A 24,752-nucleotide genomic window follows, 5' to 3' on the forward strand; every position below is an offset into this window, starting at 1 on the left:
AGGCGTGAGCCACTGCGCCCAGCCCATTTTACAGATTTTTAATAAACTTTAGAGGTAATTAAACACAACTAATAAAGATTTTTAGGGCTTAAAAGTTGCTGCTTAGCAGGAAAAATGATGACTGCCTACAAAGCTATAGCTATTTAGCAACTATTCCAAAGTTGGAACAACTGCAATAAAACAATTTAAAATCTAAGAAACATTTTCCAAAAGAATCTTTAACCAGAAAGGAGACTAACTAAAAAGCCTGGACTTTGATAAGTCTCCCTAAATAGGCCGTTGGTCATGACATGAGGACTGTGTATCTAGATCTGGAAAACTTTATGCTGGCAGATACAGGAACTGTCAGTTTAACAATACTATGGGCACTACACAGTACTTTATATCAGCTCACTGCAAGCTCCGCCTCCCAGGTTTACGCCATTCTCCTGCCTCAGCCTCCCAAGTAGCTGGGACTACAGGCGCCCGCCACCTCGCCCGGCTAGTTTTTTGTATTTTTTAGTAGAGATGGGGTTTCACCGTGTTAGCCAGGATGGTCTCGATCTCCTGACCTCGTGATCCACCCGTCTCGGCCTCCCAAAGTGCTGGGATTACAGGCGTGAGCCACCACGCCCGGCCAACAGTACTTTAAAAAAAAAAAAAAAAGAGAGAGAAATTGAAAGTCTATGAAATATTGCTGGCCTTCCCTCCAAAAAAATAATTTTTAAAGAAACTTCTTTGGTTGGTAGGCTATTTATTATTGCCTCAATTTCAGAACTTGTTAATTGGTATATTCAGAGATTCAGTTTCTCCCTGGTTCAGTCTTCCTGGTTCAGTTCAAAGTGTATGTGTCTAGGAATTTATCCATTTCTTCTAGATTTTCTAGTTTATGTACATAGAGGTGTTTATAGTATTTCTGTGGTATCAGTGGTGATAGCCCCCTTATCACTTCTGATTGTTTATTTAATTCTTCTTTCTTCTTTATTAGTCTTGCTAGTGGTCTATTATAGCTAGTGATCCATCAATTTTTTTTTCCCCCCCAAAAAACCAGCTTCTGGATTCACTGATTTTTTGAAGGGTTTTTCGTGTCTCTATCTCCTTCAGTTCAGCTCTAATCTTGGTTATTTCTTGATCTTTTGCTAGCTTTGGGGTTTATTTGCTGTTCATTTTCCAGTTCTTTTAGTTGAGATGTTAGATTGTTAACTTGAGATCTCTCTAGCTTTTTGATGTGGGCATTTAGTGCTATAAATTTCCCACTTAACACTGTTTAACACTATTCCAGAGATTCTGGTATGCTGTCTCTTTGTTCTCATTAGTTTCAAAAAACTTCCTGATTTCTGTCTTAATTTCATTATTTACCCAAAAGTCATTCAGGAGCAGGTTGTTCAATTTCCATTTAGTTGTGTGGTTATGAGTGAACTTCTTAATCTTGAGTTCTAATTTGATTGTGCTGTGATCTGAGAGACTGTTATGACTAAATAGGATTCCCTATTTAATAAATGGTGCTGGGAGAACTGGCTAGCCATATGCAGAAAATTGAAACTGGACCCCTTCCTTACACCATCCTTACAAAAATTAACTCAAAATGGATTAAAGACTAAAATGTAAAACCCAAAACTAAAAAATCTCAGAAGAAAATCTAGGCAGGCTGGGTGCGGTGGCTCAAGCCTGTAATCCCAGCACTTTGGGAGGCCGAGACGGGCGGATCACGAGGTCAGGAGATTGAGACCATCCTGGCTCACCCGGTGAAACCCCGTCTCTACTAAAAAATACAAAAAACTAGCCGGGCGAGGTGGCGGGTGCCTGTAGTCCCAGCTACTCGGGAGGCTGAGGCAGGAGAATGGCGTAAACCCAGGAGGCGGAGCTTGCAGTGAGCTGAGATCCGGCCACTGCACTCCAGCCTGGGCGACAGAGCGAGACTCCATCTCAAAAAAAAAAAAAAAGAAAATCTAGGCAATACCATTCAGGACATGAGCATGGGCAAAGATTTCATGACAAAAACGCCAAAAGCAATTGCAATAAAAAAATTGACAAATGGGATCTAATTAAAATAAAGAGCTTCTGCACAGCAAAAGAAACTATCATCAATCAGAATGAACAGACAACCTACAGAATGGGACAAAATGTTTGCAATCTACCCATCTAACAAAGGTCCAATATCCAGAGTCCACAAGAAACTTAAACAAATTTATCAGAAAAACAACCCCATTAAAAAGTGTGCTTTCACGTCTCTCCTGCCTCCACTCTTATCCTCCTCCAATCTGTCTCCAGGCAGCACCCAGAGGGATCTTTTTAAAACACAAAATAGGCCAGGTGTGGTGGTTCGGGCCTGTAATTCCAGCACTTTGGGAGGCTGAAGTTGGAGGATATTTTGAGACCACTCCTGCCAACACAGTAAGAGCCCGTCTCTACAAAAAAAAATTTTTTTTAATTAATCAGGTGTGGTGATGCACACCTGTAGTCCCAGCTACTCGGGAGGCTAGGGTGGCAGAACTGCTTGAGCCTGGGAGGTCAAGGTTACAGTGAGCTGTGATTGTGCCACTACACTCCAGCCTGGGTAAGAGAGCAAGATCCCGCTCTTAAAAAAAAAATTAAAAGAGCAAGATCTATTTTAGAGATAGCCTAACAGGCCTAGGAAACAAGTTATTGAGGAAAAACCTCAAAACAAACTTTGCCATTTACAAATTAACCTGTATTTGATGCAGGATAGGCAAGCCCCCAAAGTGGGGTTTAGCCTTCAAGCGTTCTTGGCTTCACTCAGGAAAGAACTTAAGGGTGAGCCAGGGTAGGGTAGAAGAAAACAGCTCTATTGAAGCTGCAGTGTTACAACTCTGTGACTGCTCCTGCAGAGGCAGGACTACCCCACAGGCAGTGTGCTGAGACTAGCAGCTCAGGGCAGTTTTGCAGTTATATTTACACCAAAATTTTTTTTTTTTTAAGATGGAGTCTCGCTCTGTTACCTAGGCTGAAGTGCAGTGGTGTGATCTCAGGTCACTGCAACCTCCGCCTTCCAGGTTCAAGCAATTTTCCTGCCTCAGCTTCCCAATTAGCTGAGACTACAGGCGGACGCCACCACGTTTGACTAATTTTTTGCATTTTGATAGAGACAAAGAGTTTCACCGTGTTGCCCAAGCTGGTCTCAAACTCCTGAGCTTAAGCAATCCGCCCACCTCGGCCTCCTACTGTACTCGGCCAGGAGTTATATTTATATCTACTTTCATGTATTTATTTATTTTAATGTTTTTGAGATGGAGTCGGGTTCTGTCTCGCCCAGGTTGGAGTGCAGTGACACATTTTAGTAGAGATGGGGTTTCACAGTGTTGCCCAGGCTGGTCTCGAACTCCTGACCTCAGGTGATCCACCCGCCTCGGCCTCCCAAAGTGTTGGGATCACAGGCGTGAGCACCTGGCCTATACCTACTTTTAAGCGTGTAGATTAACAGGTGGTTTATGCAGAAATTGCTAGCAAAAGTATGGTAACTTGGGTCATTGCCATGGAGAGGGTTGGTAAGTCCTGGGTGTTGTCATGGCAATGATAAACTGAAATGGCACACCGGTGGACATGTCTTATGAAAAGTTGCTCCTGCCCCACCCCGTTTTAGCTAGTCCTCAGTTTGGTCTGGTGTTCAAGCCCTGCCTCTGGAGTCGATTCCCACCTCCTACCTCATAGGCTTAACTGAATGACAGCTAGTTTTTAAAGTTGAAGATTAAATAAACAGCCTGTAATCCCAGCACTTTGGGAGGCCGAGGCAGGTGTATCACCTGAGGTCGGGAGTTTGAGACCAGCCTGACCAACAGGGAGAAACCCTGTCTCTACTAAAAATACAAAATTAGCTGGGTGTGGTGGCGCATGCCTGTAATCCCAGCTACTAGGGAGGCTGAGGCAGGAGAATCACTTGAACCTGGGAGGCGGATGTTGCGGTGAACCGAGATACCGCCATTGCACTCCAGCCTGGGCAAAAAGAGTGAACCTCTGTCTCAAAAATAAATAAATAAATAAATAAATAAATAAATCTCTTTAGCAGGTTGATATTTTGTCTTGGTGTGCCAATGAATTGCTAGATTATGTTTTAAGTTCAAAGCATCTGAAAATTTCAAGTTACAACTTACAAAAAAGTATACACCATAGGTTACGTGGGGGCCTGATATTAGGAAATCAACAATTCATCTAAGTGCTGTATGAAGCAACATCTAGAAAGCTTTATTCAACAAACTTTGAGGGAACTATGGTAGTACTAATGAGAAAAGTTAAGTGAATAGCAGTGATCAAATGCAATTTCTTCAAGTTTCAATCTATTGAAGTCAACCAATGACAACAATGGTATCTTTCTTACTCATCTAACAAATAATTTATCTTTAGAAAAATGTAAGGATAAAAAGGTTATTGTAAAGCCCTACAGGGAGGAAATCCAACAGTTTTTCTGACTATTGAGGCATCAAATACCTGACATTGTATTTACAGGTAGGTATCTTGATACTGTGTCACAGGTTTATCAGCAGTTCTGCAAATTCCTACTCCAACTTTGCATAAAGGCTTACTATGGCTAGGTGTGGTGGCTCACACCTGTAATCCCAGCACTTTGGGAAGCCAAGGTGGGCAGACAGCTCAAGCTCAGGATTTTGAGACCAGCCTGGGGAACATGGTGAAACCCCATCTTTACAGAAAGTACAAATATTAGCTGGGCCTGGTGGTGTGTGCCTATAGTCCCAGCAACTCATGAAGCTGAGGTTGTGGTGAGCTGAAATTGTGCTACTGCACTACTGTTGCTCTGAGCAACAGAGTGAGACTCTGTCTCAAAAAAATTAAAAATGATTATAAACATTCAGTAAATGTCTAAGTGTTACAGTCACACACAGCATAACAACAAAATAATATTCTTTATGGCAATTATTCCTGCCTTAAATGGAAGAATATTCACTGAAAAAAAAAATGTAAAAACAAAATTTAAGAAAGGCCGGGCACGGTGGCTCACACCTGTCATCCCAGTACTTTGGGAGGCCAAGGCGGGTGGATCACTTGAGGTCAGGAGTTCGAGACCAGCCTGGCCAACGTGGCAAACCCCGTTTCTACTTTAAAAAAAAAAAAAAAAAAAAAAAAAAAACTCTAAATTACACATATGTTCACAGCAACATTATTCACAATAGCCAAAAACTCAAATGTCCATCAACAGGTGAATGGATAAACAAAGTGTGGTAGATACATATAGACAGAATATTATTTAGATATAATAAGGAATGAAGTGCTGATACATGCTACAATGTAGATAAACCTCAAAAACCATATGCTAAGTAACAGCAGTCAGACATAAAAGGTCATATATTGCACAATTCCATTTATTTATTTTATTATTACTATTTATTTATTTATTTGAGAGGGAGTCTCACTTTGTCGCCCAGGCTGGAGTGCAGTGGCATGACCTCGGCTCACTGCAAGCTCCACCTCCCAGGTTCATGCCATTCTCCTGCCTCAACCTCCCAAGTAGCTGGGACCACAGGTGCCCACCACCACGCCCGGCTAATTTTTTGCATTTTTAGTAAAGACGGGGTTTCACCGTGTTAGCCAGGATGGTCTCGATCTCCTGACCTTGTGATCTGCCCGCCTCGGCCTCCTAAAGTGCTGGAACCACAGGCGTAAGCCACGGCGGCCGGCCTATTATTATTATTTTTGAGATGGAGTCTGGCTCTGTCACCCAGGCAGGAGTGCAGTGGCGTGATCTTGGCACCTCTGCCGCCCAGGTTCAAGTGATTCTCCTGCCTCAGCCTCCCAAGTAGCTGGGATTACAGGCACACACCACCATGCCCGGCTAATTTTGTTTATTTTTAGGAGAGATGAGGTTCACCATATTGGCCAGGCTAGTCTCAAACTCCTGACTCAAGTGATCCACCCGCCTTGGCCTCCCAGAGTGTTGGGATATCAGGCGTAAGCCACTGCACCCGGCCTAATTTGTATGAAATATCTAGAATAGGTAAATTCATAGAGACAGACAGAAGGATTAGTGGTTGTGAGTGGGAGCGGGATGGGGAATGGGACATCTTAATGGTTATGAAGTTTCATTTTGGAGTGACGGACATGTTTTGGAACTAGACAGAAGTGGTGGTTGTACAATGTGAATCTACTAAATGCCACTGAATTGTTCACTTTAAAATGGCTAATTTATGTTATGTGCATTTTAACCTGATGCATTTTTAACAACTCAGAACTCAGCCCACTCCACAGAGAAAGTAGCACATTTAATTTCTTCCCAAAACATGCTTTTAGAAAAATGTTTTCCCTAGGTAATTTTCTTGTATCTTTTACTGCTTTAAAACGTCAATTGTTCACCCAGCATGAGTATTCTCTAAGTAGGGAGTGGCAGTCTTTGTTAGTCAGATGAAGATTTACACAGAAGAGTAGCTGCTTGTGGCAACAGCTCTACAGTGCTTGCTTCCTTCCCTCTTTGCTCCTAATAGCACTCCTTCTTTCCTCCTAGGATCTGGGAGTGAAGGATTGGTTGTACCTCAATGCACTGCTCACCCTGGCAGAAATGATGGGCTTCTGCTCCTGGCACAAAGTTCTTAAGTCTCAGAAAGAAAGAAAGAAAAAAAAAAAAACTTTCTAGATACAAAAACTACCTCTCAGCAACTTGCAAATGCCAGTGTCTTTAAGGAAAACCAGCAATAAACTCTTAAATTACATTTAACGTAAACAACGACTGCTTGCCAGAGTAGCCACTTCAACAAACTGAGATAAAAATCTAAGGATGTTAGGGCACCAAGGCACATATCCAAGCCCCTGTCATAATACTGTACATGAAGGAAATTCTCAAAAGAAGAAGGAGAGAGGGCAGGGAGATGATGCAAAAAGTGTTTTAATATTAACAACTTCTCATGTGGGCTTATGAAGCACTTCTGAAGAGTCCCCTGTGCCAATTTAAACCCATTATGACATACCTCCCAGCAGGGGACTGCCAGGATCTGTTATTGGAGTGCTACACAAAAGCTAGGAGGGAGGGAAATAGAAATTTCAAGATAAAAACAATCTAATTTTTGCTGGGCTTTAGCTCACCTCAGATCTAAATACAGTATCAAACTATGAGTTATGCTGAGTTTGCAACTTTCAACATACATTTATTTCTATTTTTAATCAAAGGTATTTATTTGAAGTACAATATCCTATTATAGTTTTTTTTTTTTTTTGAGACGGAGTCCCACTCTGCCCACCAGGCTGGAGTGCAGTGGCGCGATCTCGGCTCACTGCAAGCTCCGCCTCCTGGGTTCACGTCATTCTCCTGCCTCAGCCTCCCTAGTAGCTGGCACTACAGGCGCCCGCCACCGCGCCCGGCTAATTTTTTGTATTTTAGTAGAGACGGGGTTTCACCGTGGTCTCGATCTCCTGACCTTGTGATCCGCCCGCCTCGGCCTCCCAAAGTGCTGGGATTACAGGCGTGAGCCATCGCGTCCGGCCCCTATTATAGTTTTAATCAACATAAATTCTAAAAATAAGTATTGTTTACTGGTCTTTCATTGTTTTCTACAGTGAAACCTAAGATTATCATTTATAAAAAAAAGATGAGAAACTACATAGGTTTGTAGTAAAAATCCCATTTAAAAATAGAAGAATGGCATTTTGTATTTTATTAAATGTCTCCAAGATTAATAAATGGCATTCTAGGACAGTTTTTCCAAAAAGAAAGAAGTATCAGAAAAAAAAAAAGAATAAGCATTAAGTTTGGCTTTATATTAAGCCATTTAGTTGGCTTAATATATATACTAAATTGGCTCTCAATATAAGGTTTCACTCACAAAAATCTCCTTTCTTAATTTTTATCAATTTATCCAGGTCATACTTCTAAGTCCAATAAGCCGGCATTTTTTAGGCGCTTGGATTCTCCAGGTAAGCACCAAGCAGCCAATCAAAATTCTAAAAACAACAACAAAATAAAAAAAAAAAAAAAAGAGAGGGAGAGAGAAAAAAATAAAGCCACAGTATTATACCAGAACTTAAAGACTAACCTATCTTTTTAAAAAAAGTCAATGTAGTTCACCAACTTATCAAGTCAACATTGTCCCTTTTTAGAGAATGTTAAAATAGGTTTTTTCATTAAGTCTACAAAGATTATCTTTTTGGAGATTTTTTTTTTTTTTTTTTTTTTTTGAGACAGGGTCTCACTTTGTCACCCAGGCTGGAGTGCAGTAACAGATGATAGCTCACTGCAGCTCAACCTTCTGGGCTCAAGCAACCCTCCCACCTCAGGCTCCCAAGTAGCTGGGACCACAGGCGTATGCCACCACATCTGGATAATTTTTTTTTTTTTTTTTGGTAGAGACGGGGTTTCACCGTGTTGCCCAGGCTGGTCTTGAACTTCTGGGCTCAAGCGATCCACCTGCCTCAGCCTCCCAAAGTGCTGAGATTACAAGCAAGAGCCACTGCCTGCAGCCTTTTTTGAGATTTTAGGCCACTCATCAGCAAGCATTCAAAGACTGTAGAAGCAAAACTCACAGACTTACACCAGCTTCACTTAGGAATCACAAAACTGTGACTTTAAGCCTTAGAGCCCTCTCTATACCTTCATTCCTAATTCTGTCAAATTAAGATGAATTAACATGTCACACTATTTGCATATGCTTACAGCCCAAAACAAAATATTTTGTACATATATGAAATATAAGACCTGCTTTTCTAATAGGATTTCAAATTTAGCTTTTTAAACTTCACAAAGTTTTAGGTATAAGTTTTTTTCCGATTTTATCCATAATATCTATACATTATATTTTTCATTAAATTTTCAGTTTAAGTCTTGAAATATTCTTTACTGTAGATATAAAACTTATACAGGGAACTGGCGTGGTGGTGCATGCTGGTGGTCCCAGCTATTCAGGCGACTAAAGCAGGAGGACCACTTGAGGTCAAGAGCTTGAGGTTACAGTGAGCTATGATCATGCCACTGCAATCCAGTCTGGGCAAGACAGCTAGATCCTGTCTCTAAAAAATAATAATAATAAAGCCATAAGAGAAAAGATTGATAAGTTCAAATGCAAAAAAAATCAATTCTGCAAAGCAAAAAACATTGCAAATCAAAAAAACAACAGACTAAGAAAAAAATACTTGCAATCTTATCAGTGATAAAAGAACAAATCTCCCTATATAGAATGATATAGAAAAAAACATATATGCATAGGTATGTGTATGTGTATGTGCTTATGCAGACATTTAAAATAAAAAGATCAATTTGGATAAATGTATAAAAATGGACAAAGAATATGATCAGAAAATTCACAGAAAATAAATACAAATGAACATTCAACATATGAAAAGATGTTTACCCTCACACAAAAGAAGCAAAAAACAATTTTCACTCATCAGATTAGCTAAATTCCAAAAATTTGATAATGCACTGTTCCGGCAAGGTTATGGTGAAACAGGCACTCTTATTCTTTGCTGGTATTAGTGCAAAGTGGTACAACACCAGTAATTAGGTAATGTCTTTCAAAATCACAATTACAAGCTGGGTGTGCTGGCACACACCTGTAATCCTGGGTACTTGAGGGGCTAAGACAGGAGAACTGCCTGAGACCAGGAGTTTAAGGCTGTGGTGAGCTATAATAGCATCTGTAAATAGCCACTGCACTCCAGTCTGGGCAACACAGTGAAACTTCATCTCTTAAAAAAAAATTACTATTACATAAACCATTAACCTAGCAATTCTACTTCTGGATAGCAATCCTACAGATACACTTATCACCATACAAGATGACATATGTATAGTGTTATTCACTACAGCATTGCTTGTAATAGCAAAAGTTAGGAAATTACCCAGATGTCCATCAATAGGGACTGATTTAAACTACAGAACATCCATACAAATGAAATGCAAAAAAAAAAACTGAAAAACAAAAAAACACACAGCAAGAAGGAGAATGCTGTCTGTGTACTGACACAAAAGATTTCCAAGGTATTTTTGAAAGAAAAAAACAGAGTATTGAGTACATTGCGCTACTTTTTTGGGGGAAAGGGGAGAAAAAATATTTTACATATGCTAGTGTTAAAATACCCTAGAAAGAAATATGAGACCAATAAAAATGGTTATCTTACAAGGTGAATTTAAAAAACGATATTATACTGGAGGGAAGGAAGCACTCATACTAATGAAGAGTGTGTTACAAGAACACAGGAGCCAGTTTTAAGGGTTTTCCACTGGGCAAATTTGAGTCCATTTGAGTATCAAAAGAGAATGGGAAATTACTAAAATTGATTATATCATGAATAAGTAAGAATCCATGAATCCCCAGCAATAACTCAGAGAGTGAAAAAACAAAAAAACACCTCTTCGGCCGAGAGCGGTGGCAAACGCCTGTAATTCCAGCACTTTAGGAGGCCAAGGCAGGAGGATCACAAGGTCAGGAGATCGAGACCACGGTGAAACCCCATCACTACTAAAAATACAAAAAATTAGCTGGGTGTGGTGGCGGGCGCCTGTAGTCCCAGCTACTCGGGAGGCTGAGACAGGAGAATGGCATGAACCCGGGAGGGAGAGCTTGCAATGAGCCGAGATCATGCCACTGCACTTCAGCCTGGGTGACAGAGTGAGACTCCGTCTCAGAAAAACAAACAAACAAACAAACAAAAAACACCTCTTCCCATCATTGGAGGTACCTATGACATTAATGACTTATTCTGAAGACTGGCAAAGAGAAAGAATTAAGCAATTTACAGCCTTTTTAGAAGGGTTCATCCTCAGTAGAGCAGCAAAGCTCTCTTTTACAGAAGACTACCAGTCAATAAATGTAGAAGGAAAGAAAGAATTTCAAAATCACCATTGTGCAACCCCAAATGCAATAAATGATTCAGGCAAGGATGATCACAGGTTGCAAAAAATCATTTTTGCATAATCAAAAATTGTTGGAAAACATAAGTTTACCACAGTGCCAAAGGATCATTCCAGAGATTACTTCCTAATTGCAAAGGGGAAAAAACTGAGTACCATTAAAATGGGAAGACGTGACAGTCGCCAGTTTAACCTAGTGATCAAACTCAGCAACAATCAGAATAAGACTCTTCATTTATGCCTCCTGATGTGATGTAACTTTAAGTACACAGCCTAAGTTATGATGTATTATTACCAAAAGTGCCTAACCTGGGTCTAAACAAGTCTTCAAATGTAATTTCTCCTTCATAGGAAATTCAACAGATAGAGCAACAAGAAAAATCAGAAGAAAACATAATCTGACAGAACTAGAATATGGAACTTGCTACAATAAAACTGGTCTGGTCTCTTCAAAAAGCCAAAACCTTGGGGGAAAAAATAGGGGAAGGATAGAGTTATAGATTAAAAGAGACTGAGAGTCATAACAACCAAATGCAATGCAGAAATGTTACTCACATCTGGTTTGAAGAAAACAGTCATAAAATAATTTTTTAGGCAGCTGGGGGAAACTGAATGTGAACTGAGTAGAAGATTTAGGGCATTATTTTTAATTTTCTTGGGTGTGGTAATGTTATTTGTAATTAGGTAGAGAATGTTCTTTTTTTTTTTTTGAGACGGAGTCTTGCTCTGTCACCCAGGCTGGAGTGCAGTGGCCAGATCTCCGCTCACTGCAAGCTCCGCCTCCCGGGTTTAGGCCATTCTCCTGCCTCAGCCTCCCGAGTAGCTGGGACTACAGGCGCCTGCTACCTTGCCCAGCTAGTTTTGTATTTTTTAGTAGAGACGGGGTTTCACCGTGTTAGCCAGGATGGTCTCGATCTCCTGACCTCGTGATCCGCCCGTCTCGGCCTCCCAAACTGCTGGGATTACAGGCTTGAGCCACCGCGCCCAGCCAAGAATGTTCTTTATTATTAGAAGATGCATGCTAAAGCACAGGGATAAAGTGTCATTATGTCTGCAGCTTGTTTTCAAATTATTCAACAAAGGTAGATATTACAAATATGGCAAAATGTTAACACTTGTTTAAACTACATGGTGTACACTGTATTATTGTTTCAACTTTTGTATATGTCTGAATTTTTTTTCTTTTTTTTTTTTGAGACAGAGTCTTGCTCTGTCACCTAGGCTAGAGTGCTGTGGTATGATCACAGCTCACTGCAGCTTCAAACTCCTGGGCTCAAGTAACCTCCCACCTCAGCCCCAGAGTAGCTGGGACTACAGATGCACACCATCATGCCCAGCTAATTTGTTGATTATTTGTAGAGACAGGGTCTTCCTATGTCACCCAGGCTTATCTCAAACTCCTAGGCTCAAGCAATCCTCCTGCCTCGGCCTCCCAAAGTGCTGGGATTATAGGCATTAGCCACCACATCCAACCTGAAATTTTTCATATTGAAAAAGCTGGAACCAGGTATAGCAGCTCATGCTTGTAATCCCATCACTTTGGTGGTGCTGAGGGCAGACTGCTTGAGCTCAAGAATTCGAGATCAGCCTGGGCAACATGGTGAAATCCTGCCTCTACAAAAAAATACAAAAAATTAGCTAGGTGTAGTACCATGTGCCTGTAGTCCCAGCTACTCAGAAGGCTGAGGTGGGAGAATCACTTGAGCCCGGGAGGCAGAGGTTACAGCGAGTCGTGACTGTGCCACTGCACTCCAGCCTGAGCCCATAAGTTCGAGACCAGCCCAGGCAACATAGTGAGATATTGTTTCAACTAAAAAAAAAAAAATAAGAAGAATAAAAAATCGACTGGGTTTTGTAGTCCCAGCTACTCAGGAGACTGAATTGGGAGGATCACTTGAGCTGAGGAGACTGAGGTTGCAGTGTGCCATCATCAGCATTCCAGCTAGCTGGAATTCCACTGCTTTCCAGCCTGGGCAACAGAGTGAGACTCCTGTCTCAAAAAAAAAAAAAAAAAAAGTTACAAGCAAAAGGGCATAGGGTCCAGGGAGCTGAGGGTGAGATCAAGACTTTTGACTGTGTATCTTTTCAAATAATGTTTTCTTTTGAATCATGTGAATATATTACCTATTGAAAACAAAAGTTAGCTATCAATAAAACCTCTTAAACCCTTAGTGTCAATATTTCTGCTCTTACCTCATCTCAGGTATGCAACAACAAAAATATCTCCTGCTTTTAATCTCCTTTTTTGAAGGGGACTCCTCTGGCCACATTTCCCCATGAGCCATTTGACTCATGATAAGAACCTGGACCACATCATTACCAGGTGCCAAGCCACTGCCACCATCTCCAACTCTGTATTCCCTTAGGCCAGTCTCTCCTATTTATCCCTATCTAATCCCATCCCACCCCCTTACCTCCAGGTAATAAACCTCCTTATTCACACAGTTTCTTTCCTCTTATCCCACTGTTGGCTCTTTCAACAATGTCCTATCACGTCAGTGTTGTGGCTCCTCTTGCTCACCTATTCTTCAGGCACACGAAGTCCACCTGCCTCTCCCCCATTCCCACTGGCTCACAAACTTGAAGTTTTAGAGCTAGAAAGGAATTTACAGAATATTAGTCTTATCTTCCCCACTCTTTCAGAGGAGGAAAATGGAAACACAGATTGTGTCTTTTATTTTTCTCTTTTTCATAGAGACAGGGTTTTGCCATGTTGGCCAGGCTGGTCTTGGACTCCTGACCTCAAGTTATCTGCCCACCCCGCCTCCCAAAGTGCTGGGATTACAGGCATGAGCAGCAGCACCCAGCCTGAAATAAAGTGAGTGGTTTTGTAACTTGACTAAAGTCACAAAGATTGTAGCAGGATCAGGACTAGATCCTGATCTTCGAACCTCAAGTTCAGTGCTTCTTGCACCATATACCAAACTTGCTTCTCACCAGGGTGATTTTACCCCACTGTATATACACAGCACACTATTAGTAGAAATATGAGAATGAAGGAGATTCGGTCTATCAAGCCAATACCCCCTAATTAGAACTACCCCAGCTACTCTGAAATGACTAAAGTCAGAATACCCAAGATCAAATGGGTATGCGCTTTGAAAGAACTTCACTGGCTCTCAACCTTGGCTCTACATTGTAATCATTTGGGAAACTTAAGAAAAATAACAATGCCAGGATCCAACCAGGTCTGCACTATAGCCTGAGCTTTGGGTATTTAAACAGGCAATTCTAATATGCAACCTAAGTTTATTTTATTATTATTTTTTCAACTTTTACTTTAGGTTCAGGGGATACATGTGCAGGTTTGTTAAACTGGTAAATTGAGTATCACTGGGGTTTGGTGTACGAATGATCCTATCACTCAGGTACCCAACAGTTTTTCAATCCTTACCTCTCTCCCTCCCTCTCCCTAATAGTCCCCAGTGTCTATTGTTCTCATCTTTACGTCCTTGTGTACTCAATGTTTAGCTCCTACTTATAACTGAGAAAATGCAGTATTTGGTTTTCTGTTCCTGAATTAACTTGCTTAGGATGATGGCCTCTAGCTGCATCCCTATTGCTGCAAAAGGTATAATTTCATTCTTTTTTTACGGCTGCATGGTAATCCATGGTGTATATGTACCACATTTTCTTTATCCAGCCCACCGATGGGCACGGAGGTTAATTCCACATCTTTGCTATTGTGAATAGTACAGCCAAAGTTTAGAACTACACTTCCAACATTATTTACTTTTCCTTTAAATGAGGTAACTGAGTAGGTGGGCAATGTAGCTAAAGAATTTGCCCCAAGGAAGGAGGAGGAGGAGCAAGATGGCCAAATAGAAGCATCTACTGATCATCCTTCCCACAGGAACAACAAATTGACCAACTATCCACACAAAAGGCACCTTGAAAACAACCAAAAGTCAGGTAAGCAATCCCAGAACCTGGTTTTAACTCGCTATCACTGAAAGAGGCATTGCAGAGGGCAGGAAAAACTTGAATTGCCAATACTACCCTTCCCCTATCCCCCGGCAGTGGCTGTGTGCCATGGAGAGAGAATTTGTGCACTTGAAGCAGGGAGAGCACAGGTACTGTGGAATTTTGCATTGGAACTCAGTGCTACTCTGTCACAGCAGAAAGTAACCCTGGGCAAAACTCAGCCGCTACCCACGTACCCACGGAGGGAGCATTTTAGATCGGACCTAGCCAGAGGGGAATCATTCATTTCAGTGGCTAGAACCTGAGTTCCAGCAACCCTTGCTGCCGTGGGCAAAAGTGCTCTAGGGTCCTAAATAAACTTGAAAGGTAGTCTCAGTCACAAGGACTGCAAATCCTGGGCAAGTCCTGATGCTGTGCTGGGCTCAGAGCCAGTAGATTTCGGGGACACATAATCTAGTGAGACATCAGCCAGGATGGCCAAGGGAGAGCTTGTACCACCCCTTCCCAAAACCCAGGCAGCACAGCTCACAGCTCTGGGAAAGACCCCTTCTCTCTGCTTGAGGAGAGGACAGGGAAGAGTAAAGAGGACTTTGTCTTGCGACTTGGATACCAGCTCAGCCACAGTAGGAGAGGGCAGCGTCCTGAAGTCCCCACTCTAGACCCTAGCTCCTGGATGACATTTCTAGACATACTCTGGGCCAGAAAGGAACTCACTGCCTTGAAAGGAAGGACTCAGCCCTGGCAGCATTCATCACCTGCTGACTAAAGACCCATGAGGCCCCAAATAATCAGCACTGGTAGCCAGGTGGTATGTGCCGTGGGGCCGTGGATGAGACTGAGACATGCTGTCTGCAGGTATGACCCAGCACATTCCCAGCTGTGGTGGCTACAGGGAGAGACTCCTGCTTGAGAAAAGAAAGCAGAGTTAAGGGGCCAGGTATGGTGGCTAACGCCTATAATCCCAGCACTCTGGGAGGCCGAGGTGGGTGGAAAACCTGAGGTCAGGAGTTCGAGACCAGCCTGGCCAACATGGTGAAACCCCGTCTCTACTAAAAATGCAAAAATTAGCTGGACGTGGTGGTGTATGCCTGTAGTCCCAGCTACTCAGGAGGCTGAGACAGAAGAATTGCTTAAACCTGAACCTGGGAAGGGCAGCTGCAGTGAGCCAAAATCACACCATTGTACTCCAGCCTGGCCTGGGAAACAGAGCTTCCAGCTTAGGTACCGGAGACACTAAGCTACAAGACAAAGTTCCCTTTACTATTTGGGCTATGTAGAGCACTAAGCAGGTTCTTGGGGTCCCCAACTCCAGGACTTGGTTCTTAGATGACATTTTCATTCTTTTTTATTCTTTTTTCTTTTGTCTCCTCTGACTGTATTTTCAAAGACGCTCTGGGCCTGCCCTGGGCCAGGCAAAAGCGCATTGTCCTGAAGGGAGAGTCCTAGGCCTGGCAGCATTCATCGCAACCTAACTCAAGAGCCCTCAGGCCTTGAGTGAACACTGGCAGTAGCCAGGTGGTACCTGCTGCAGGTCTGGGATGGTGGTGGCCGCAGGGAGAGATGCCTCTGTTTGGAGAGATGCCTCTGTTTGCAGAAAGAGGACAAAAAAATGGGAAGGACTTTGTCTTGTTACTTGGGTGCTAGCTCAGCTGCAGCAGAACAAAGCACTAGATAGATTCCTAAGGTTTCTGACTCCAGGCCCTGGCTTCCAAACATTTCTGGACCCACCCAGGGATGGAGAGAACTTGCCACCCTGAAGGGAAGGATACAGCATAGCTGGCTTTGCCACTTGCCGACTGTAAAGCCCTAGGGCCTTGAGTGAATAACACAGGTGGTGGTTACTGCAGGCCTTGGGCGAGAGACCCAGTGCTGTGCTGACTTTAGGTCTGACCCAGTGTAGTCCCAGTGGTGGGGTGGCCACAGGGGTGCTTGTGTAACCTCTCCCCTAGCTCCAGGTAGCTCAGCAGAGAGAGACAAATTCCAATTGTTTAGGAGAGAGTAAGAGAAGAGAACAAGAGTCTCTGCCTGGTAATCTAGAGAATTATTCTGGATTTTACCTAAGACCACCGAGGTGGTACCTCTATGAGTCTGTAAGAGCTACAGTTTTACTACACTTGGGGTGCCATCTAATGTACATATAAATGCAGTGACAAGAGACTTAGATCACAACCCTCAAGTCCCTTTAGATACTTGGGAAGCCTTCGCAAGAAAGATGGGTAAAAACAAGCCCAGACTGTAAAGACTATAATAAATACCTAACTCTCCAATGCCTAGACACCAACAAACATCCACAAACATCAAGGTAATCCAAGAAAATATGACCTCACCAAATGAACTAAATATGGTACCAGAGACTAATTCCAGAGAGACAGCGATATGTGACCTTACAGACAGATAATTCAAAATAACTGTTTAGAGGAAACTCAATGAAATTCACGAGAGCACACAGAAGGAATTCAGAATCCTGTCAGATAAATTTAACAAAGGGACTGAAATAATTAAAAATAACCAAGCAGAAATTCTGGAGTTGAAAATGCAACTGACATACTAAAGAATGTATCAGTCTCTTACCAGCAGAATTGATCAAGAAGAAGAAAAAAATGGTGAGCTTGAAGACAGCCTCTTTGAAAATACAAAGTCAGAGGAGACAAAAGAATGAAGCACATCTACAAGACCTATTAATACAAAATAACCTCAAAAGGGCAAATCTAAGAGTTATTGGCCTTAAAGATGAGGTGGGGCGGGGGGGGGGGCGCAGAAAATTTATTCAAATGAGTAACAACAGAGAATTTCCCAAACCTAGAGAAAGATATCAATATTCAAGTACAAGGAAGTTATAGAATGCAAGCCAGTTTAACCCAAAGAGTACTACTTCAAGACATTTAATAACGAAACTCCCAAAGGTCAATGATAAAGAAAGGATCCTAAAAGCAGCAAGACAATATAAACAAGTAACAATTTTAAAAAATACAATGGAGCTCCAATACATTTGGCAGCGGACTTTTTAGTGGAAACCCTATAGGCCAGGATAGAGTGGTATGACATATTCCAAGTGCAAAAGGAAAAAAACATTTACTCTAGAATAGTATATCCAGTGAAAATATCCTACAAACATGAAGGAGAAATAAAGACTTTCCCAAACAAAAGCTGAGGGATTTCACCAACATCAGACCTGTCCTACAAGAAATGCTAAAGGGAATTCTTCAATCTGAAAGCAAAAGATGTTAATGAGTAATAAGAATCATCCGAAGGTACAAAATTCACTGGTAATAGTAAGTACACAGAGAAACAGAATATTATAAGACCGTAATATTACTACTCATATCTCAAGATATGAAAAGATAAACAAAATTGACAACCTTTAACCAAACTAACAAAAAGAGAAGACCCAAATAAATAAAATCAGAAATGAAAAAGGAGACATTACAACTGATACTTCAGAAATTCAAAGGATCGTTACAGGCTACTATAAGCAACTATATGCCAATAAATGGGAAAACCTAGAAAAAATGAATTCTTAGACACATACAACCTACCAACATTAACCATGAAAAAATCCAAAACCTGAACAGACCAGTAACAAGTAACAAGATCAGGTGAAACACTGTCTCTACTAAAAATACAAAAGTTAGCCAGGCATGGTGGCACATGCCTGCAGTCCCATCTACTCGGGAGGCTGAGGTAGGAGAATCACTTGAACCCAGGAGGCGGAGATTGCAGTGAGCCGGTATTACACCGATGCACTCCAGCCTCGGCGACAGAGACTCCATCTCAAAAACAAAACAAAACAAAACAAAAAACAAGATCAAAACTATAAGGAAAAGCCGTAATAAAAAAGAAGCCTGGGATCCAATGGCTTCACTGCTGAATTTTACCAAACATTTAAGGAAGAACTAATACCAATCCTACTCAACCTATTCCAAAAAATAGTGAAGAGAATAGTTCCAAACTCATTCTATAAGGCCAATATTACCCTGATACCAAAAAGAAACATCAAAAAAAGATGATAAACATCGATGCAAAAATACTCAACAAAATACTGCAAATCAAATTCAACAACACATTAACAAATCATTCATAGGCCGGGTGCGGTGGCTCACGCCTATAATCCCAGCACTTTGGGAGGCCGAGGCAGGCAGATCACCTGAGTTCAGGAGTTCAAGACCAGCCTGGCTAACATGGAGAAACCTCATCTCTACTAAAAATACAAAATTAGCCTGGGCACAGTAGCTCACGCCTGTAATCCCAGCACTTTGGGAGGCCTAGGCGGGCGGATCATGAGGTCAGGAGATCGAGACCATCCTGGCCAACATGGTGAAGGTCTGTCTCTACTAAAAATACAAAAATTAGCTGGGCATAGTGGTGTATGCTTGTAATCCCAGCTACTTAGCAGGCTAAGGCAGAAGAATCGCTTGAACCAGGGAGTTAGAGGTTGCAGTGAGCCGAGATCGCACCACTGTACTCCAGCCTGGCAACATAGCAAGACTCCGTCCCCCCAAAAAAAAAAAATTGGTGAAAATATAAAAATGAAGTAATACTATGATCATATATTGGTTACATATTAAAATATATCAGTTCATGAACTGTGAAAGAACTAAGCAAAATATAGATTTAATTATATAATTACATTATTTTAAAATTTTTGCAGGTGGAAATGCACATGAATTGAAAGGCAAAATGCAAATTGAGAATTATATATTTTTGTTTGTTTCAGTTTGTTGAGTCAGGGTCTCACCCTGCTGCCCAGGCTAAAGGACAGTGGCACAATTTCCAGCTCAATGCAGCCTTGATCCACCAGGCCCAAATGATCCTCCCACTTCAGCCTCCTGAGTAGCTGGGCCCAAGTGATCCTCCCACCTCAGCCTCCCAAGTAGCTGGGCCTACAGGCACACACCACCATGCCTGGTTAATTTTCGTATTTTTTGTAGAGACGGGGTTTTATCATGTTGCCCAGACTGGTTTCCAACTCCTGGGCTCAAGTGATCCACCCACCTCAGCCTCCAAAAGTGCTAGGATTATAAGCGTGAGCCACCATGCCCAGCGATTTATAAAATCAGAAATAAACATAATCAATGATAAAAAAGCTTGCTACACTTCATAAGTAATCAAAGAAAAACAGGCCAGGCATGATGGCTCACACCTGTAATCCCAGCACTTTAGAAGGCCGAGGCAAGTGCATCACTTGAGGTCAGGAGTTCAAGACTAGCCTGGGTAATATGGTGAAACCTCATCTCTACTAAAAATACAAAAATCAATGGGGTGTGGTGGCCCGCACCCATAATCCCAGCTGTTTGGGAGACTGAGGCAGGAGAATCACATGAACCCAGAGGCAGAGGTTGCAGTGAGCCAGTACGGTGACACTGTACTCCAGCCTGAGTGACAGAGCAAGACTTGGTCTAAAAAAAAAAAAAAAAACCAGAAAAAAAGAGAAAGTGAAATGTGTCTTTTGTCATCAAATTGGAAGATTTAAAAATAAAATAATTGTGGCAATGGTACAATGAAATAGATTAACATTTACATTTTGCTTAAATATAAGCAAACAGAAACAACCTTAACATCTTAACCATAAGCTTAACAATCTAGGAATTTAATCCAATGAAATAACTGAAAATGTGGTCAAAGATTTATATTCAAAGAATTTCATCACTGACGGGGGCAGTGGCTCACACTTGTAATCCCAGCACTTTAGAAGGCTGAGGCGGGAGGATCACTTGAGGTCAGAAGTTCGAGAGACCAGCCTGGCCAACATCGTGAAACCCCATCTCTACCAAAAATACAAAAAATTAGCTGGGTGTGGTGGTGCACACCTGTAATCCCAGCTACTAGGAGGCTGAGGCAAGAGAACTGCCTGAACCCGGGAGGTGGAAGCTGCAATGAACCGAGATGGTGCCACTGCACTCCAGCCTGGGTGACAGAGAGAAACTCTGTTTAAAAAATAAAAAAAAAAAAACCTGACGAAGTTCATCGCAGCTTGGACAACACAGTGAGATTCCATCTCTACAAAAGTAAAATTTAGGCTGAATGTGGTTGCTCACGCCTATAATTCCAGCACTTTGGGAGGCTGAGGCAAGCAGATCACCTGAGGTTGGGACTTGGAGACCAGCCTGACCAATATGGTGAAACCCCATCACTACTAAAAATACAAAAATTAGCTGGGCGTGGTGGCAGGCCCCTGTAGTCCCAGCTATTCAGGAGGCTAAGGCAGAAGAACCATTTGAACCCAAGAGGTGGAGGTTGCAGTGAGCCAAGATTGTGCCACTACACTCCAGCCTGGGTGACAGAGGGAGAGCCTGTCATAAATAAATAAATAAGCAAGCTGGGTGTGGTGGCACACCTGTGGTCTCAGCTACTCAACAGGCTGAGGTGGGAGGATCGCTTGGACCTGGGAGAGGTTGAGGCTGCAGTGAGCCATGACTGCACCACTGTACTCCAGCGTGGATAACAGAGTGAGATCCTGTCTAAAAAAAAAAAAAAAAAAAAAAAGTTCATCAAAATATTCTGTTGATGGTTCAACAACAGAAGTGGTTAAACAATTTAAATATACTCAAATATTGCTTCCCACTGAGACTAATGTTTTTGAGAATACTTAACATCATGAGAAATACTTACATTTTAAATATAAAATATATAAAACATGTTATTTCAGCTTTCTTTTTCAAAAAAATTATTTTAATCACACATAACTGTACATACATATGGGGTACAGTATAATATTTTGATACATGTATACAATGTGTAATAATCAGATCAGAGTAATTAGCACATCCATCACCTCATTTATTATTTGTGTTGGAACATTCAACATTCTCTCTTCCAGCTATTAGAAAATATACAATAAATTATTTTTATTTATAGTCATCCTACAGTGCTAGAGAACACTAGAACTTATTAGTCCTATCTAGCTATAATTTTGTATCCATTAACCAGTCTCTCCTTTTTACCCTTCCCGCACTCTTCCCAGACTCTAGTAACCACTATTATACTCTCTACTTCTTGTAACTTTTTTTTTTTTTTTTTTGAGACAGTCTCATTCCGTCACCCAGGCTAGAGCGCAGTGGTGCAATCTCAGTTTACTGCAACCTCTGCCTCCTGGTTTCAAGCGATTCTTGTGCCTCAGTCTCCCTAGTAGCTGGATTTTCAGGCACGCACTACCATGCCCAGCTAATTTTCTTGCGTATTTTTAGTAGAGATGGAGTTTCGCCATGTTGCCCAGGCTGACCTCAAACTCCTGGGCTCAAGCAATCCACCCACTTTGGCCTCTCAAAGTGCTAGGATTACAGGCGTGAGCCACCACACCTGGCCTATTCTACTCTCTACTTCTATTGTGATCAACTGCTTTAGCTTCCACATATAAGAACATATTTTACCTTTCTGTGCCTGGCTTATTTCACTTAACATAATGTCCTCCAGGCTGATGCTTGTTGCTACAAATGACAAGATTTCATTCTTTTATGGCTGAATAGTATTCCACTGTGTATATATACCATATTTTCTTTATCTAGCCATGTACTGATGGACACAGGTTGATTCTCTATCTTGGCTATTGTGAATACTGCTGCAATAAACATGAGAATGCAGATATCTCTTCGACATACTGATTTCCTTTCCTTTGAATATATATTAGCAGGATTGCTGGATCATATACAGCACAGTGGCATGATCTCGGCTCACTGCAACCTCCCCCTCCCAGGTTCAAGAGATTCTCCTGCCTCAGCTTCCCGAGTAGCTGTAATCCTCCCGGGATTACAGGCGCCCGTCACTGTGCCCAGCAGAATTTTGTATTTTTAGTAGAGATGGAGTTTCACCATCTTGGCCAGGCTAGTCTCAAACTCCTGACCTTGTGATCCACCTGCCTCGGCCTCCCAAAGTGCTGGGATTACAGGTGTGAGCCACTGTGCCCGGTCCAGTGGCTTTTTGAGGAACTGCCATAACTATTTTCCATAATGGCTGTACTAATTTACATTCCCATCAACAGTATATAGTAGTTCCCTTTTCTCCATCTTTTTGGTAATAGCCACTATTTTAACTGGGGTGAAATAGTATCTCATTATGGTTTTGATTTACATTTCCAGATGATTAGTGACGTTAAGCAGATTTTCATATACTGGTTGACAATTTTACATTTTCTTTGGAGAAATGTCTATTCAGATCAAGTACCCAATTTTAAAATCAGACTGTTTTTCTGCTGTTGAAATATTTCAGGTCCTTGTTTATTCCAGATTTAATCCCTTGTCAAATGAATAGTCTGCAAATATTTTCTTCCATTCTGCAGGTTATCTCTTCACTGTTTCCTTTGCTGTGCAGAAGCTTTCTTAACTGGATATAATCCTATTTGTCAACTTTTGTTTTGTTGCCTGTGCTTACGGTCTTATCTATAAAATCTTTGTGCAGACCAATGTCCTGAAGTGTTTCCTCTTATGTTTTCTTTTAGTGGTTTCATAGTTTCAGGTCTTACATTTAAGTCTTTAGCTCATTTTGAGTTGATTTTTGTATATGGTGAGAGAGAGGGGTCTAGTTTCATTCTTCTCCATGTGGCTATCCAGTTTTCTCCGCACATTCATTGAAGAGACTGTCTTTTTATCAATGTATGTTTTGGGTGTCTCCGTTGAAAATCAGTTGGCTGTAAATGTGTGGATTTATTTCTGGGTTCTCTATGGTGTTTAATTGGTCTATGTGTCTGTTTTTATGCCAGTGCCATGCTGTTTTGGTTACAATAGTTTTGTACACTTTCAAGTCAAGAAGTGTACTGCCTCCAGCTTTGCTCTTTTTGCTCAGGATTGCTTTGACTACTCAAGGTCTTTTGTGGTGCCTGCCATACAAATTATAGGATTGTTTTTTCTAAAGAAGTCTGTGGTAGACAGACTCGTAAAACGGCCACCAATTACTCCAGCCTCCTGGTGTTCATGCTTTTGTATAATCTCTTCAGTCTGACTATGGACTGGCCTAGTGATTTGCTTCTAACTAACAGACTATGGCAAATGTGATAGATGCCACTCCACGATTATAAAAAAATTGTGACTTCCATCTTCCTAGGAGACTTGCTATTCCCTTCTCAGCTCTGTGATGTTGAAGAAGCTACATGGAAAGGAATTCAGAGCAGCCTTCAGCCATCAGCCAGTGAGAAACCAAGCCCCTCAATTCAACATCCCTTCAGGAAGAAAATTCTGTCACCAACCTAGTTAGTTTGGAAACAGATTCTTCCTCAGCCAAGCGCTAAGATGAGACACCAGCCCTGGCTGACACCTTGACTACCTCCTGTGAGAGACCCTGAAACAGAAGACCCATCTAAGCTATGCTGATTCCTGACCCATGGACACTCATGCCATAATAAAAATATATGTTGTTTTAAACTGCTAAATTTGTGGTAATCTGTTACGCAACAATAAATAACTAATGTACCCTACATGGAAATCCTGCTGAATAAACTGCCTGGCAATTTCCTTTTTTTTTTTTTTAATTTTTTGAGATGGAGTCTCACTCTGTCGCCCAGGTTGGAGTGCAGTGGTGCGATCTCAGCTCATGGCAAGATCCGCCTCCTGGTTCATACCATTCTCCTGCCTCAGCACCGCCCCCCCGCCCCGACCCCCTAGTAGCTGGGACTACAGGTGTCTGCCACCACACCTGGCTAATTTTTTGTATTTTTAATAGAGACAGGGTTTCACCGTGTTACCCAGGATGATCTCGATCTCCTGACCTCATGATCCTCCCTCCTTGGCCTTCCAAAGTGCTGGGATTACAGGTGTGAGCCACCGTGCCCGGCCTTTTTTTTTAGTTTTTGTTTTTTTATAGAAACAGTGTCTTGCTGGTGGGGCCTGGTGGCTCACGTCTGTAATCCCAGCACTTTGGGAGGCCGAGGAGGATGGAGCACATGAAGTCCGGAGTTCGAGATCATCTTGGCCAACATGGTGAAACCCTGTCTCCACTAAAAATACAAAAATTAGCTAGGTGTGGTGTCAGGTGCCTGCAGTTCCAGCTACTCTGGAGGCTGAGGCATGAGAACCGCTTGAACCCGGGAGACGGAGGTTGTAGTGAGCCAAGATGGCAC

The 24,752-nt window shown here is 41.8% G+C and overlaps 1 long non-coding RNA gene across 2 annotated transcripts in view; it reads left to right on the top strand.

Moving 5' to 3' along the window:
* The window catches only part of LOC108533850 (uncharacterized), a 72,680-nt gene extending 48,594 nt beyond the window's left edge, over positions 1–24,086 (top strand). Inside the window, exons 3-4 of one of the 2 annotated variants that reach the window (XR_001886832.1) lie at positions 14,533–14,695; positions 23,741–24,086. This is a non-coding gene — a long non-coding RNA (uncharacterized LOC108533850). The remainder of the gene's footprint in view (positions 1–14,532; positions 14,696–23,740) is intronic. The other variant, XR_001886833.1, reaches the window with a different exon arrangement.
* Positions 24,087–24,752: the final 666 nt, after the last annotated feature.

This window comes from Rhinopithecus bieti, unplaced genomic scaffold (genome assembly GCF_001698545.2).
Source record: "Rhinopithecus bieti isolate Rb0 unplaced genomic scaffold, ASM169854v2 scaffold_65, whole genome shotgun sequence".
Classification (NCBI taxonomy): domain Eukaryota; kingdom Metazoa; phylum Chordata; class Mammalia; order Primates; family Cercopithecidae; genus Rhinopithecus; species Rhinopithecus bieti.